Consider the following 16,875-nt stretch of genomic DNA (forward strand, 5'->3'; position numbering starts at 1 on the left):
AGACATCTAATGCTTCATACCTCCTCAAACCTAACAACAAGCTGTCTGATCCCTGATATGCAGAATCAGTGATGTATTTTGTCCCAACGATGGACAAACAAGCTATTAAGCAGGTCATAATGTTTTGGACCACCAGTCTAAACAGGATGTTACAAAAAGGTATGGCCAAACTTTCAGGAAACATTCCTCACACACAAAGAAAGAAAATATGTTATGTGGACATGTGTCCGAAAATGCTTACTTTCCATGTTAGAGCTTATTTTATTACTTTTCCTCAAATCACATTAATCATGGAATGGAAACACACAGCAACAGAATGTACCAGCATGACTTCAAACACTTTGTTACAGGAAATGTTCAAAATGTCCTCCGTTAGTGAGGATACATGCATCCACCCTCCGTCGCATGGAATCCCTGATGCGCTGATGCAGCCCTGGAGAATGGCGTATTGTATCACAGCCGTCCACAATATGAGCATGAAGAGTCTCTACATTTGGTACTGGGGTTGCATAGACAAGAGTATTCAAATGCCCCCATAAATGAAAGTCAGGAGGGTTGAGGTTGGGGGTGTGTGGAGGCCATGGTATTGGTCTGCCTCTACCAATACATTGGTCACCGAATCTGTTGTTGAGAAGCATACGAACACTTTGACTGAAATGTGCAGGAGCTCCATCGTGCATGAACCACATGTTGTGTTGTACTTGTAAAGGCACATGTTCTAGCAGCACAGGTATGAAATCATGATAACATGCTCCATAGAGCGTAGGTGGAAGAACATGGGGCCCAATCAAGACATCACCAACAATGCCTGCCCAAACGTTCACAGAAAATATGTGTCGATGACGTGATTGCACAATTGCGTGCAGATTCTCATCAGCCCACTCAAGTTGACTGTGAGAATTTACAATTTGATCATGTTGGAATGAAACCTTATCCGTAAAGAGAACATTTGCACTGAAATGAGGATTGACACAATGTTGGAGAACCATTCGCACAAGTGTACCCGTGGAGGCCAATCAGCTGCTGATAGTGCCTGCACACGCTGTACATGGCACGGAAACAACTGGTTCTCCTGTAGCACTCTCCATACAGTGACGTGGTCAACGTTACCTTGTACAGCAGTAACTTCTCTGACACTGACATTAGGGTTATCGTCAACTGCATGAAGAATTGCCTCATCCATTGCAGGTGTCCTTGTCGTTCTAGGTCTTCCCCAGTCGCTTAGTCATAGGTTGGAATGTTCCGTGCTCCCTAAGACGCCAATCAATTTCTTCGAACGTCTTCCTGTCGGGACACCTTCGTTCTGGAAATTTGTCTCGATACAAACGTACCGCACCATGGCTATTGCCCAGTGCTAATCCATACATCAAATGGGCATCTGCCAACTCTGCATTTGTAAACATTGCACTGACTGCAAAACCACGTTCCTGACGAACACTAACCTGTTGATGCTACGTATTGATGTGCTTGATGCTATTACTGTAGAGCAATGAGTCGCATGTCAGCACTAGCACCGAAGTCAACATTACCTTCCTTCAATTGGGCCAACTGGCAGTGAATCGAGGAAGTACAGTACATACTGACGAAACTAATATGAGCTCTAACATGGAAATTAAGCATTTCCGGACACATGTCCACATAACGTATTTTCTTTATTTGTGTGTGAGGAATGTTTCCTGAAAGTTTGGCTGTACCTTTTTGTAACACCCTGTATAGAGAATGAGAGTGATCCTATCATACTTCCCCGGGGCACTCCTGAGAATAACCCCAATACCCCTGCCTCTGATGAACACTCACCATCAAGGACGACATTCTGGCTTCTACTACACGAGAAGTCATCTCGAGCCATTCACATATCTTGAAACCTAATCTGTAATTTCAGACCTTCATCAACAGTCTGCAGTGGCACACTGTGGCAAACACGTTCTGGAAATAACAATGTGGTATCTGCCTATTCCCTTCATCCGTGATTTGCAGGATATCTTGTGAGAAAGGGGCAAGTCGAGTTTCACACGAATGATGATTTCTAAATCTGTGCTGATTTGTGAACAGAAGCAGAAGGATATTGGTTTGTAATGATGTGGGTCTGTTGTTTTACTCTTCTTATATACAGGAATTACCGTGCTTTTTTCCAATTGCTTAGGACTTTGCATTAAGCAGGAAATTACAATAAATGCATGCTAAGAACAGGACCTATACCATAGTGCACTATTTGTCGAGAGACCCATTGCTGAAATTTTGACATTATGTTGACTAGACAGTAGGTTGGAGGATTCAGTTCTGATACTGCACAGCTCTCAAATTATACTTACTAGTTATTAGAGGCATTTGATATCCATAGGTGACACCAGACCAAAACCAGACTGACTCAACTATGTGCTGAATCTGTGGGTCTTCACACTTGAGACATTCATTGGTACCTGGCCATTTCCGCACCCTTCTACAAGGATCATCAGGTATCAAAGAAATGCTTCACATATTGTGAAAGGAATACAATACCACTGATCCAAGTTCCGCTGGAGGACACTCTGTATCACCACTAGTAATTTCCTTTCCTGTTGCACCACAAACAGAGTGAGGGCAAAATGACTTGTCTATATGCCTCTGAATGAGCCCTAATCTCTCTAAACTTGTCTTCATGGCCCTTACATGGAATGTACATTAGTCGCAGTAGATTGTTCTGCAGTCAGCGTCAACAGCCATTTCTCTAAATTTTCTCACTAGTGCTCCTCAAAAAGAATGTCGCTTTCCATCCACCGGTTTCCAAGTACACCACAATTCTTTGTGCACTACATTCCGCGGGGGTTTGTACTGTAGTACATAATGGACACCTAGAGACCCCACTGAATGTGTCGAGATGGTTGTGTACCGTGTGAGTCAACACAGCTCTCCCCATTATCTGCAAAAAAAGTCACAGTGCAGTTACAGTAAGTTCCCGAGGTACTACCTGTCAGCTATAATTTGAAGTTAGCAGTCGTCAGTTGTTGTTGGCTCTGAGCAATCTCTGTAGTGCTGATTTTTAACATTTTGTTACTGCAAAGGCTGTGGAATGTTCATATGACGCCGCTGTAGCGTTTGCCAATTGTGTGGTAACTTTCCATGCTGACAAACATTCTTACTGTAAAGTAACAGTGCTTGGGCAGTCTTTAAGCATCAACGCTTTAATCCCTTTGCAAAGTCAAATTTTTTAATGTTATATTGGACATGTGATCAGTTTGTTTATTTATTTATTTTTGTAATTTTATTTTTGTGGTTTAGGACAAAAACTGTAGTGGTAGTGTATTTCTCCTAGAGCCCTTTTGTGAGCTGCTATATTTCCTCTGTGAAAATGAGGCAATTTTTTTTTCCAACTACACAAGTGATGATAGTAGTGATCTGACAATAAACAAAAACTGTTTGTTGCAGCAATTTTTATGCATCTGGTACAGTGTACTATCACAAGATAGCAGGTACATCTACAGATGGTAATATATATTCCCAAAAGCTTTGTAAAACCACTAAGTCGAATCTAAGCTGCACTTTTTTCCGGTTTTTGTAATCCAAAACACCACCTGCGGCTTAGAATCAAGTGCAAAGTAAGCGGAAGTTCTGAAAAATGTTGGTAGGTGCCGCCACAACTAACTTCTGCTGTCGAATATATGTAGCACTACACAGGCATGCTTTTCAGGCACAAAGATAAATACTGGTGCCAAAACCTATGCGTCAGTAAACAAACTAAAAAAAAAACAGAGCTTTTTTCTCTGCCCCGAGTTTCGACCACTGCATTTTCATACTTTATCCAATGAAGTAAATACAAATCCCGTATTCTTCATCTCTGAATGTTGCAGCCTTTCAATGTACTTTGAAAATCCGACTGGAAGACTGTTTGGGATGTTTGTCAATATGGCCAAGTCTACGTTCTGAATTTTTGTCCTACCTGTGACAAGAGATGGTTGTTAATAGCAACTTTTATGAATTGTGAATCACTTGCAGTATTCTCTTCACCATAAGAATAATACGAATGTAAACATTTTGCCATGTATTCCTACGTGTTTCCTGCTATCTCATTTAAATCCTGTCTTCCTAATAAACTACGAAACTAGAGTGAGACAACAGCAAACGCGGAAGAATATATATATCATGTCATGTTTATATTTGTATTATTCCTATGCTGAATAGTGATACAGTCAGAAATGAAGCATGGCAACTGACTAGATTTTTAACCCTAAGATGGCTCTAATTTCTGTGCAAGAGGCGTCTGCAAAAATTTTCAAATGGAGAAACTTTTTCGTTAAACTTTCGTTTGGAACATCTATAATATGCAGTCTATTATATGGTTCTTGTTGATCATTATCAAAGAAAGCGGCAGTGTAACTAACAACAAATAGCAGTCTCTTGCCATTGTTTCGCTGATGAGACGATTCCTCTCTCTCTTTTTTTTTTAATTGTAAGCGGCGGTAGCGTGCGCAAAAGCAAGCCATCCCGCGAGCGGCGACAGGCCGTAAACACGCATAATCAGAATGCGACAAACAATGCATGGCACAGTACTATAATGCATTTTGAGCTTAGAGTGATGGAAACACCTATAACAAAGAGAACGGCACTTATCAGATCAAAGAAAAATAAGCAATCAATTCAAACCAGACGAAGCACGTGAAAAAGGCTCTCTAGTATAAATATGGACGGAGAGCCTGACGCATAGCAATGACTACATGGTAAAGCTTAACTGCTAAGTTTACCACACGCACCAAACTACTGTAGCTGTATCATCATTCATTCGACCTAAATTGTCTCATATTACAATGGACCAACTTTGTTTCGGTTTGGAGATGTGGTCTAAGATGTTTCTCCTCCTTAAATTTCGAGTCACAAATTTCAAGTGCTGCTTAGATTCGGGAAAATTTTTTTTCCTTGATTTCGAGTCTCATTTTTCAGGTGCGGCTTAGATTCGAGTGCGGCTTAGATTCGGGTAAATACAGTAAGTGTACTTCCCAAACCATTTTGAGAAACTATTTTGATGGAAAGCATATTTTCCTAGAGCCATTAAAACACTGTTATTTGGTGGGCTGTATATTTCTCACAGCACTAAAAGCTATATTTCATAACAAAAAGAAAGTAAACTGGTGCAGCGGACTATCACTGGATGCCAGGAGCATGCAGAAGTGGTAGTTCCTTTCAGAAGCAGTTGCAAATATATGTGCCACCAAATAATGTTGTTTTGAAGGCCACTGGGAAGTATGCTTGCTACCAAAGTAATTTTTCCATGATACAAGGGGAATATACTTACCACAAAATTAATTTTTTTTTTGGACTGCAGAAAAGATACTTACCACCAACTGACCATACTTACCACTAATTTAGTTGTTTTACTCTGCTCTTGGGAAAATGTTGTACCTCCTCTGGATGTGGTTGACCTTTTGTGATAATATGCTAAACAACTGGTGTCTGTTTGTCATGATATCAGTGCTGTTGTCACTTGTTACAACAGAACACATTGTTTCATTCTGCAATATATGCTGTTGTGACTTGTCTCAGCTCGTTTCTTTAAGTAGTGTTAAATGAAGTTTCTAGGATTGTAAAATAGATAGTCAAATAAAAACAGAAAATTCCTTTTTTTCACATGTAGTAGTAACTCTTAACAGCTTACTAAAGACAGTGGGAAGTATACTTACCACTATAGTTTTTTGCTCCTAAATCACAAAAATAAAATAATCAAAAATTAAATGTAGTTGACACTTCAAAAATGATACCAAAACAATTAACTTTACAGGGCTGCTACAAAAAATGTGCCCACAAATGGGTTAAAAACAAAGTATGCAAGCTGTGGGGGCAGTGTGAAACTTTTTTAAGCACTGTATTTGAAAAATATTATTCATTTTGTTCCACTTCTAGAAAGGAAATTGGACGGATAGCTGACTCCATAAAAATTAATACATTTCATACTGTGCTCGAGCACAGGCAATAAAAAACTGTGAGCAAACATGATGTGTGTACTTGTTGCCTCAGGGTCTCCTGCAAAACTGAGGTGCTTGAGTAAGCTACATCACACTGCTTCGTTGTGTGCTTGTTGTCAAACCAGTTTATGAAGTACACATCCCCCTTCATTTCTATATAACTTTGTTTTGAATGCACTGTACAAGAATATTGAATACCTTGAAAATTATCGAGTTCAGCCATTCATTCACATGTAATATTCCAACAGCTCCATCACCGATGAGAGCCTTCAGGGGTGTAAAACGAGTAAGTGAGAAGTGCCACTGAACTACTAACAACCATTTTCATCTACTACTAATCTGCTCACATTAATCATTATTCAAGGGGATTAGTTCTACATCATTTTATTTTTATAAATATACAGAGAAACAACTACTTGAAAAAAGCCAATGCTCTGCTACTTAAACTGCTCTGCCACTATTTTGATTTAATACTTCATGCTAAATGGGCATTTAATTTTACACAGGACACTGTCATCTAAACTTATTCTGATAAATTCATATACTTCCTTCCTGTGCAATGCCCTTTATGCTGTCAATGCCACGTTGGGACCGGTACAGTAGTTTCTGTTCCATGGAGAACCAACCGTACCTGCACATAGGCTATTATTATGATGGAATCACCACTTCAAAAGGTTTTCCAAAGCTGCTGCCAGCTTCCCTCTGTGGAGTAAACCATCTACCATTCCTCTCTGCTCCTAGAGAATATGTTGCATTGCTAAATATGGTTTTCTGTTAGAAAGTGTTTGTGTGTTGTGTATCTGAGGTGGGACAGGTAGGTAAATTCACATATCCAGGTTAATTATTGGTGGACTGGCTAATAAAACATTTTTTACTTTAATTTTGAATATTTGGGGATTTCCAGATTGCTCCTAATGTTGGCTGGCAGATGTTAAAAGGGTGTTGCACCTGAATATAAAACAGTTTTCTTAACCCTAAGCTTCAATGCATATTCTCTATGGAAATTATTTATATTGTGATTGTTATGGTTGCAAACTTTGCAATTAATGCTAAATTCTCTCTTGTCCATTTGAGCAGCTCAGAGGTCAGCATATCTTGCTGCTATGTGGAGGACCCAGGTCCAATTCGTGGTAATGCCTTTTTCTTTAAAGGGCGAAGCTACTCCACACCCACACTGACATGGTGACCATCACCAAAGTTCTATCATCACCTCCGTTAGCTTCGTTACAATTGAGAAGTGCACAGGATGTGAGGTCATGATGTTGTCCGTAGGATTACCCACTTATACAGTCACTTTGAGGTGATAGAAGTGGTCGAGAAGTGAGCAGAAGGTAGCAGTTTTAAGGGCAGAGGGAGAAAAGTGCCGAGGCAAGCACCAAAGGAAAAGAACTTCTGCAATAGTCTGGACAGATAGTAAGAGCAGTAGCAGTTTCTTTCTGTCTTCAAGGGTGAGGTTGTTGTTAGTTTTGGGTATTGTGCGATGCTCGATACCATTGTCGCAGCTTAAAACACTCTTTACAAGTGTCAGTCCTATTGAGGAGGGGTACTCCTGGGCTATGCACCTGAGTGTCTCCTGGGCCACCTGCAGCATCTGTACTTGTAACATGCCAAGGTCGTTATATGAGTGGTCAATTGGCCATAAAGAGGTTTGGCTGGATATGTTTATGTTTAGTGTGCAATACTGCTTTCCCGTATTGCCAGTTGGTCAGCTAGATATTTGCAGCTGGCAATGCCATTTAGTTTTGCTGTAATGCAGGGATTCACCAGTGTTTATTTTGTCTGTGAGCTTGTGCTGTCAACAGGTGATTAATTGTCCCTAGATAGAAGTGTTTTTCAGCATTTGTGTTTTCACCTGTGGTTGTGGTCGTAGTTTCCCAGGTTAAGAATGAAGTGATTGTCAGAGTGTCTCAAGTTCCTGTACAGTCGTGTGGTGAGTTTTTTGAATATCTGTGTGTGAGTTTCAAGGCAGTATTCTCTGTGAAGGTCGACAGTGTGTGTGGACTGTGGTGCACTTCATTCTGTATCACCGGTAGGCAGCACAGGCGGTCAGAGCCACGTAACCCCAGACTGCAGCTGCATGTATCATCATGGGTCTAATCAGTATCATGTACACGGACCTCGATACCCTCCTATTCAGTGTGCTTTACCTGTTGAGCTTAGAGTAACACTGTTTGAGCCTTGCATTTGCTCAGTTGGCCTGTCACTGAAGTATATGACTTTAACACTGAAACGTATTGGGCGTGTGTGTAGTGTTATTTGTCTGCAGTCTTAATGTGGGGTCCTGCCCACTCATCTTGTATAGGGTGCCTAAAGGATGCTGCATTCTCAAAATGCTATACAACAATTCAAGCAAACAACATTAATAGTTTTTATTACAAATAAGAAGCTAGACAATGCTTAACCTGGAATTTACAATGGTGTCGCAAGCAATAGGCGACATGCAGTATAAATGCGAGTCCTTTGCTATATACAATGTTCGTGCAAGTTTGACACACAGTTTGTGGATCACTAATAACTGTTATTGTAGCATTCAGCGCTAGGCCTGTTCGTATACTGTCCTAATCCTGTCCAAATACTGAGTGGCCGAGGCTGGCAGGAGTGGCACTTATATTCTCTTTGTCTAGGGGCCTGCTCCCGTCGTGGTGTGGTCCTGGCCAGTGGGCTATTGGCTGACGGTGTGTTCACTGCCTTCTTAGCTCTTGCGATCTTAATTTTCATTCCAGAGCTTGTGGGTATGCCAGAACACTTAATGTTTGTGCAGTTGTTATGGTTTGTCAGTGAACAGAACTGCTTCATACTTGTCGCATTTGCTTTAAGACACTGTCATTCCAGCTTTGCAGTTTTGTTTGCAGTTGCGAATTATGCCTGATGGTTTTCAGTCTTGCACTAGGATGGTAGTGTCATCTGCGTAGATGGTTGCCATTGTGTTTTGTTCAGTTGGAAAGTCAGTGACGTAGAGATTAAACTAGAGGGGCCCTTGGATGCTGCCTTGGGGTACTCCCACTTGTATACTGTGTTGTGTTGACTGTTTGCCCTGAATGTCGGTGTTGAAGCTTCTGTGGGTGAGATATGAGTGTGTAAGATGTACGAGCTCGTCGGAGAGACTAGCAGTGCAGAGTTTGCGAATGAGACGATTGTGCCGTTGATGACTGAAGACCAGGATCAGCGCTCCTGTAGCTTTGTTGGTGTTGGGGGTGTGTGTAATATGTACTACTACATGGAGGAGTTGTTGTGTTGTGGAGTGGTGATTGCTGAATCCAAATTGCTCCAGTCTCAGTGAGTCATTGGTGTTGCAGTGCATAGTAAGATGTTTGAGAATCATCTTCTCAACAATCTTATTCAGGGAGCTCAGCAGGCTGATGGCTCCGTAATTTTGTGGTAGGGAGTGGTATTTCCCTGGCATCCTGAACATCAGGACAGGGAAGTGTTGATGTTGTAGAATGGTATTCGTCATATGTGTGAGATGCTCTATAGCTTTATTCGTGAACTCCTGGGTGACACGGTTTTGAAAGTGATTGGGACCAGGAGCTTTTCTAGCTGTTTTGTGCTTAATAACCTGTGTAATTTCATGTGTAGCAGTATGTATTGTTACATTGCACTTGGGCTGGGTTACAAGCCGTGTAACCTCCTGGTCCATTTCAAGTAGCAGTGCTGGATTGGAAGGAGCCAGATTCAGTGTGAATGATGTTGCTAGTGTTCTGGTCATCAGCTCATGCTTCTCCTCCATGGAGAATGCTGGTCTGTAAGGTATTTGTAAACTTGGAGTGTAGTATTTCTTCTTGGTGGAGTGGACAGCTATTTGCCACACTCCAGGTGATGTGGTGTGCAGCCCTGCGAGTGTATTGTCCCAGTTTGTGGTTTTAAAAGTTTTAATTTAGCCTGTATGATCCCCTGGAGCCTGCTAATATGCTGTTTGTACAGCCAGTATCTCCCGAGATGATCTCTCATTGACATTGGCCCCTGTATTTCTGGGAGCAGGGCCATTTGAGCATTCTTGTGGTATAAGTACCTTAATGGTACCTGCTATTGCATCCTGAACTGCGGTGGTAAGGGCTTTGACAGCTTCAACAAGTTTCCTGCTTTGTGTAATTTTGGGAATTTGTGGGATATGACTTTTCAAGCATTTCCTTGAACAATGCCCAATGTCCACACGTCAGTTGGACAATGAGCTCATGCTGTCTCCGAGCCATTGCTTCTTGATTTGTGGCAGCAAAGTCCAGATTTAGCTGGTTCATCACTTACTGATAGGTGGCAAAGCAAGACAGAAACGTCGAAGGGAACAGATGGCACTCCTGCCTCTTGTGCTGCAGTCTTGCTACGGGTCGTCGGGTGGGATCTGCTCGGTGGATCTGCGTCTCCCAGACATAAGGATACTTTTAAGGATAGAATGTGGGTATGAGACAGTTTTACTTTTTCGTCTGAAAAGACAATTTTGCTTTTTTAGTGTACATACAGAAGAGGGGAGTCCTTATGACTCACTTGTGCAAGATGCAATGCTCAGTGCAAGAGAGCACGGGTGGAAGACAGCAGCCTGTACTGGACAGTGTTGTCCAATGTGAACGTGCCCCGGACACTGAAATACCCTATTAAAGAATGGGAGAGTCACACTGGGGAAGTTCCAACCACAGTTGCAGGAACTTTGAGCCAGAACTCTTGGCCACCTAGCACTGTCAAGTGTGTAGCAGCGTGTGCTTGTTAGTGACACTCCAAAAAGTGTCCTGTGGCATCTACGCCAGTTTTAGCGTATGTGTAACACAAATATCCTCTCGCAGCTACTGCAGGTACAGGGGGAAGGCAGCTGCTCAGCTGTGACTCACCCATAGTACTGCCCGTGGTTTTCCTTGGTGGGAGGACTGGAACGAGGTGCACCAAGCCTTGTGATGCCCATAGAGGAACTGTTGGAGTGAGACGTAGTGACTCTGAGGTCAAGAAAGCTGGCAGTGACCAGAACAGGGTGTGCTGACTCCCGCCCCTCCCCAGATTTTCGACCTTAGCTTAGGAAAGAAAAGAATCATCACAGATCATTAAGGTTCAAAGAACTTGTCTTGAACACTGTAAGGGATCCGTGATCCAACAAACATTGATGCTAGTATCTGATGCCCAGGTCGATAGCCAACAGGAGTAGATTGTCGAGCGCTGCAGTAGGCAGTGAGACTAGTGCTGAGTGCGCAGTAGTATGGTAGAGTGTCGAGTGAGAAGTAGAGCGGAAAAGACGGGCAAGAATGGTGGTCGAGTGAGTTGTAAACGGTAAAATTCACTGGAGTATGACAAGTGAGCACGTCCCCCTGATCGTCGTGGGGTTGACTCTCACTAATGCCGATTCGCGAGTGATAAGAAACAGAAAGTGACAAGTGCCGAATTACGTGTTTCACGTCAACCGCGTCGGCCAGCAACAACCATGGATTGCAGTGAGGATTGTTGTGAATGTTAACCATCAGCTTTGCGTGTGACAAAGTACTGAAAATCAGCAATCAATAAAAAGAGATAACCGCAATTAGACGTGTAAGGCAAAGGTAGCAACTGCCTCAGAATTTGTGTGTTAGTAGGAAATATATATCAGTTGTACATCGCAACCTTTGTGATACTTAACAATAGACAAACTTTCAATCATTAGCTATTCCATCTCAGAACAGCCGCATTCGGTTGAAATACTCCTGAAACCACAGCAGAACAACCAATAGCCTTTCATCCATTAAGCACACGGTCATATATCATAATAATTAATTGTTTGGTGGCTTCGGTAAATTACCCAAAATCCAGTAAAGGGATTAATCGGGGGTGTTTCAACACGAATGCTTAAAAATTCTTTTGTAGTTAACCTATTTTCAGATTATGAAGTGTTCTTTATTACAGCTTGTATTTTTGTTCCAGGTGGCCCTGAACTTAATGGCTGTAGTGATGTCGTGAAGGCACAAAGTCGGAAGTTGTTAAACCTTCAGAAACAAGATTTTCAAAAGTACTTCTTCTCAGATACCAATATTTCGCCCCTGTTTGTGTCGGATACATAGATGTCTCAGTTGTTGTCACATAATTTGAGTGTAGTGACTGAATCTAGTAAACAGTTTCTTTTGCTTCCCTGTACCCCAAGCATTATGTGCAATGCAGGACTCCTAACAAGACAAACACACAGAGCGCAGCCCTATGTCTTCTCTTGCCATTTCTGCAGTTTGGGAGCACAGTCCGGAAGTCTGACTCATGTTGACCGGACCGGCAGGGCGAAAATGGTCAACGTGGGTTCGAAGCTGGTGACAGAACGAACTGCTACAGCATGAGCAAAGGTTTTTGTGGGACCCGAACTGATGAAACTCGTACGAGAAAATGGCCTGAAGAAAGGTGACGTACTTAGCATTGCTCGCCTGGCGGGAATTGTGGGGTCCAAGCAGATGTCCAGCCTTATCCCTCTGTGTCATAACATAACTTTATCCTCTGTGGCTGTGGACATTGAACTGGACTCTGCTCTCAACTGTGTGATTATAACTGGCACGGCAAAGTGTAGAGGGCAGACGGGCGTGGAGATGGAAGCTCTCACTGCTGTATCGGTGTCTGCCTTAACAGTGTATGATATGTGCAAAGCTGTGAGTCATGACATTGTGATATCTGAAATAATGCTTCTGGCCAAAAGTGGGGGAACTAGAGGAGACTTCCACCTGACATGAGCATCTGTGTGGGTAAGTGAAATAAGTTAAGTATACCTGGTGTGATGTAGGCAAATTTCAAAGTCTGTTCATAGTTATCATAAATTATACACTCCTGGAAATTGAAATAAGAACACCGTGAATTCATTGTCCCAGGAAGGGGAAACTTTGTTGACACATTCCTGGGGTCAGATACATCACATGATCACACTGACAGAACCACAGGCACATAGACACAGGCAACAGAGCATGCACAATGTCGGCACTAGTACAGTGTATATCCACCTTTCGCAGCAATGCAGGCTGCTATTCTCCCATGGAGACAATCGTAGAGATGCTGGATGTAGTCCTGTGGAACGGCTTGCCATGCCATTTCCACCTGGCGCCTCAGTTGGACCAGCGTTCGTGCTGGACGTGCAGACCGCGTGAGACGACGCTTCATCCAGTCCCAAACATGCTCAATGGGGGACAGATCCGGAGATCTTGCTGGCAAGGGTAGTTGACTTACACCTTCTAGAGCACGTTGGGTGGCACGGGATACATGCGGACATGCATTGTCCTGTTGATACAGCAAGTTCCCTTGCCGGTCTAGGAATGGTAGAACGATGGGTTCGATGACGGTTTGGATGTACCGTGCACTATTCAGTGTCCCCTCGACGATCACCAGTGGTGTACGGCCAGTGTAGGAGATCGCTCCCCACACCATGATGCCGGGTGTTGGCCCTGTGTGCCTCGGTCGTATGCAGTCCTGATTGTGGCGCTCACCTGCACGGCGCCAAACACGCATACGACCATCATTGGCACCAAGGCAGAAGCGACTCTCATCGCTGAAGACGACACGTCTCCATTCGTCCCTCCATTCACGCCTGTCGCGACACCACTGGAGGCAGGCTGCACGATGTTGGGGCATGAGCGGAAGACGGCCTAACGGTGTGCGGGACCGTAGCCCAGCTTCATGGAGACGGTTGCGAATGGTCCTTGCCGATACCCCAGGAGCAACAGTGTCCCTAATTTGCTGGGAAGTGGCGGTGCGGTCCCGTACGGCACTGCGTAGGATCCTACGGTCTTGGCGTGCATCCGTGCATCGCTGCGGTCCGGTCCCAGGTCGACGGGCACGTGCACCTTCCGCCGACCACTGGCGACAACATCGATGTACTGTGGAGACCTCACGCCCCACGTGTTGAGCAATTCGGCGGTACGTCCACCCGACCTCCTGCATGCCCACTATACGCCCTCGCTCAAAGTCCGTCAACTGCACATACGGTTCACGTCAACGCTGTCGCGGCATGCTACCAGTGTTAAAGACTGCGATGGAGCTCCGTATGCCATGGCAAACTGGCTGACACTGACGGCGGCAGTGCACAAATGCTGCGCAGCTAGCGCCATTCGACGGCCAACACCGCGGTTCCTGGTGTGTCCGCTGTGCCGTGCGTGTGATCATTGCTTGTACAGCCCTCTCGCAGTGTCCGAAGCAAGTATGGTGGGTCTGACACACTGGTGTCAATGTGTTCCTTTTTCCATTTCCAGGAGTGTGTACACATCGAATTGGCCTGAATATAAGTTGCACCTTTAATTTCGAAAAAGAGAGAAACTTAATTAAAAATAATTTGTCAAGTTGCCCATTTACAAAAGCTTTTCAAAATGTGATTTACCCTTAACCACTTTTTTTGTAGTACACTGTAGATAAATTACACACAAAAACAAAGCTTTCAGTTGCAGTTTTCATGTAAGACACTCTTAACTTCACTAACATTCATTGTTTTGTCACTGTCAGTATTTTTGTCACTCTCCTCCCAAAGTACAGTGCCGTCGCTACAATCCCGGGCATTGCATGTGCAGCATTTCTTGAACCGTACCTTTAAAAAGCACATCTGTTAGATGAATAACTGTGAGTTTGAAATTTGCAACGTAACTGTACCGAATTCCAAAATTTTCACTCAATGTTGTGCTTCATTGGTGAAGAATAAATTATATTCTTTAGTTAGGGAAAAACTGTGCCTGTCCCATTGTCTAAAATAGTGAAACTGTGACAGTGGTAATACAGAGGGGTCCAGAAAACTGTAGACTCTCTTTGATAGTCAATATTGATGGAACAAAATGGCATAGTGTCAAAATTCTTGCATGGGAGGAAGATCATTTTGTGTGTTCAAAGTGACACCTGTTAGCAGCCAAGCAACATCAATGTTGCTGAATTGTTGACTGAAGTACAGCTGTCAGTGTTGCCAGTGTGGTAGCTGCACAGGATGTCTTGATGGTCTCTCATATCTCATTCAGTGTAGCTGGGTTCTGTTGGTAAACTTTGTTTGTCGAGTTCCCCCATTGGTAGAAGTCGAGAATTGTAAGGTCCTGTGACCTTGGTGGGCACTTGACAGCTCCTCTTCGACTTATCCGTCGTCCAGGTAGATTTTCATCTAAGTAGAATCTGATATCTCTGTGGTGGTGAGGTGGAGTACAGTCTTGTAGGTAAAAATCTTTTGTTTCCAAACACCACTTGGATGGCTAATAAAATCAATGTTTGCAGCATGTGATACACCTCACCATTTATGTACCTTCAAAGAAGAATGGGTCAGAGAAACAATACTATGACGGACAACACCACACATTAACACCAAGTGAAGTAACATGTTTGTCCATGTGAACATGAGGATTTTCAGCAGCCCAATACACGCAGCTATGGCTGTTTACATTACCATTCAGGTTGAATTGTGCCTCATTAGGCCAGATAACCTTCCCTGCAAACCATTCATCTTCGTGAAGCATGCCTTCAGATCACTCGTAGTGCTCCATCCTTCAATTCCAGTTGTCCTCATTCATAGTGTGAAACAATCTTGGAATGTACACTTTCCACTTTGCAGTCTTCAGAATTTATCATGCACTTGATCAGCTTATCCCACTTCCCCATACACCCTGCTTCATAGATTGTTGAGATGATCTAGAAAAATGTTGCAATACAGCAGTGCTGGAACCTGGAGGTTGATGTTCTTGTTCGGAGGACCTTTCCTTGTGCACATTTTAAACAGTATTGTCGGCTTAAAATTGATACCAAATACAATAAATTGTTGTTTCAGTAAAGCCTTGCATTGGTCAAACAATAGTTGTACTTCATTCAGTGCTGCATTGTCATCTGCTGGAAACCCACACTACAAGATCTGTTGGGAAAACAGTGGTTTATGCTACCACTCAAAATTGCAGCCATATAACACATTGTTCCAAAGGTAATAACTATCAGAAAATGTCTACACTTTTCTGGATCCCTCTGTAGTCACTACCTAAATGGGATATCAACAAAGAGAATGTTTGCATTGCTACCTCATACACAACAATTGATTTACAAACTGTAGTGATATTTTTGTTTCATTTCAAACTTAAGAAGAAGCACTACAGTTGAGGTTTCTATGATTCATAAAAGTCCCAGTTTTTATGGGGTGTGCTGTATACTCTAATTTTTTTGGAGATTTTTTGTAGAAATGGTGTATCTTATATTCAGGCCAGTATGGTACCCGGTACCATCCTGTTTTAAGTCTTAATTCAAAATATTTATCTTTCTTTTTCCAATACCTAATCAATTTGAGAGAGATATTTAAAACAAAAAATAAGCACTAGCAAGTACGTTAATTTGCTGTTGTTAAAACTTTTTCTCGTGCATGTTCTCTACAATTTTGATATGACACCACCTGCACTCTTATCTTGTTGCCAGTAAAAAGTGAGTAAGTAGGTCATTAAACTCTCTCTCTCTCTCTGTGCCCTCCCCCAGCTGTGTGGTAGCGTCCTCTGTGTTGCTCTATTGTTTCAATTTTTGATGGTCCTGTGCTGTGAAAAGTTGAGGTGAAGTGTTCATTCTTAAATGAATAGTGTGTATCAGCTCTTTTCTCTTAGGATCAGGTTGTCATTGCTGTGTTCATTGATGTAAAATGACACTTTTTTAACAGTTCCTAAAAGGTGCACCACTTCATTGACACTTTTGCTCAGGTGTAGAGCATATTGGCCAGACTAATTTACATGTTTCAGCTTTACACTGTATGGTATCCTCTTTTTTAAAGGCCTATTATCTTTCTTGTGTGTGACTTGTCCAGAGATTGAAAATGTTTTATTTTTTAAGTTACCAATCCAGAACAGGTTTCTGTCAATTTAATTCTTCAGGTTTTTCCAGAAGTTTGCTGAAATTCCCGAGTTGTCCTTTGCACAGTCGGACATCATTGTCTTACTCGCATATTTCGGTGACATTAGTTGTTGCTTTTACAAAGTGCTACTTGAGACTGATCATCAGATGGAGCAGGTCTGTAATTTGTTCCCTCAGCCTTCATGCT

General features: G+C 42.7%; 1 protein-coding gene across 1 annotated transcript in view; it reads left to right on the forward strand.

Annotated features, from left to right (window-relative positions):
* The window catches only part of LOC126418816 (uncharacterized), a 202,241-nt gene that overhangs the window by 176,199 nt on the left and 9,167 nt on the right, over window positions 1–16,875 (forward strand). Inside the window, exon 7 of the mRNA XM_050085759.1 lies at window positions 11,805–12,601. The gene's annotated coding sequence lies outside the window, so the exon portion shown is untranslated. The remainder of the gene's footprint in view (window positions 1–11,804; window positions 12,602–16,875) is intronic.

This window comes from Schistocerca serialis, chromosome 9, assembly GCF_023864345.2.
Source record: "Schistocerca serialis cubense isolate TAMUIC-IGC-003099 chromosome 9, iqSchSeri2.2, whole genome shotgun sequence".
In the NCBI taxonomy this organism is placed as follows: Eukaryota; Metazoa; Arthropoda; class Insecta; order Orthoptera; family Acrididae; genus Schistocerca; species Schistocerca serialis.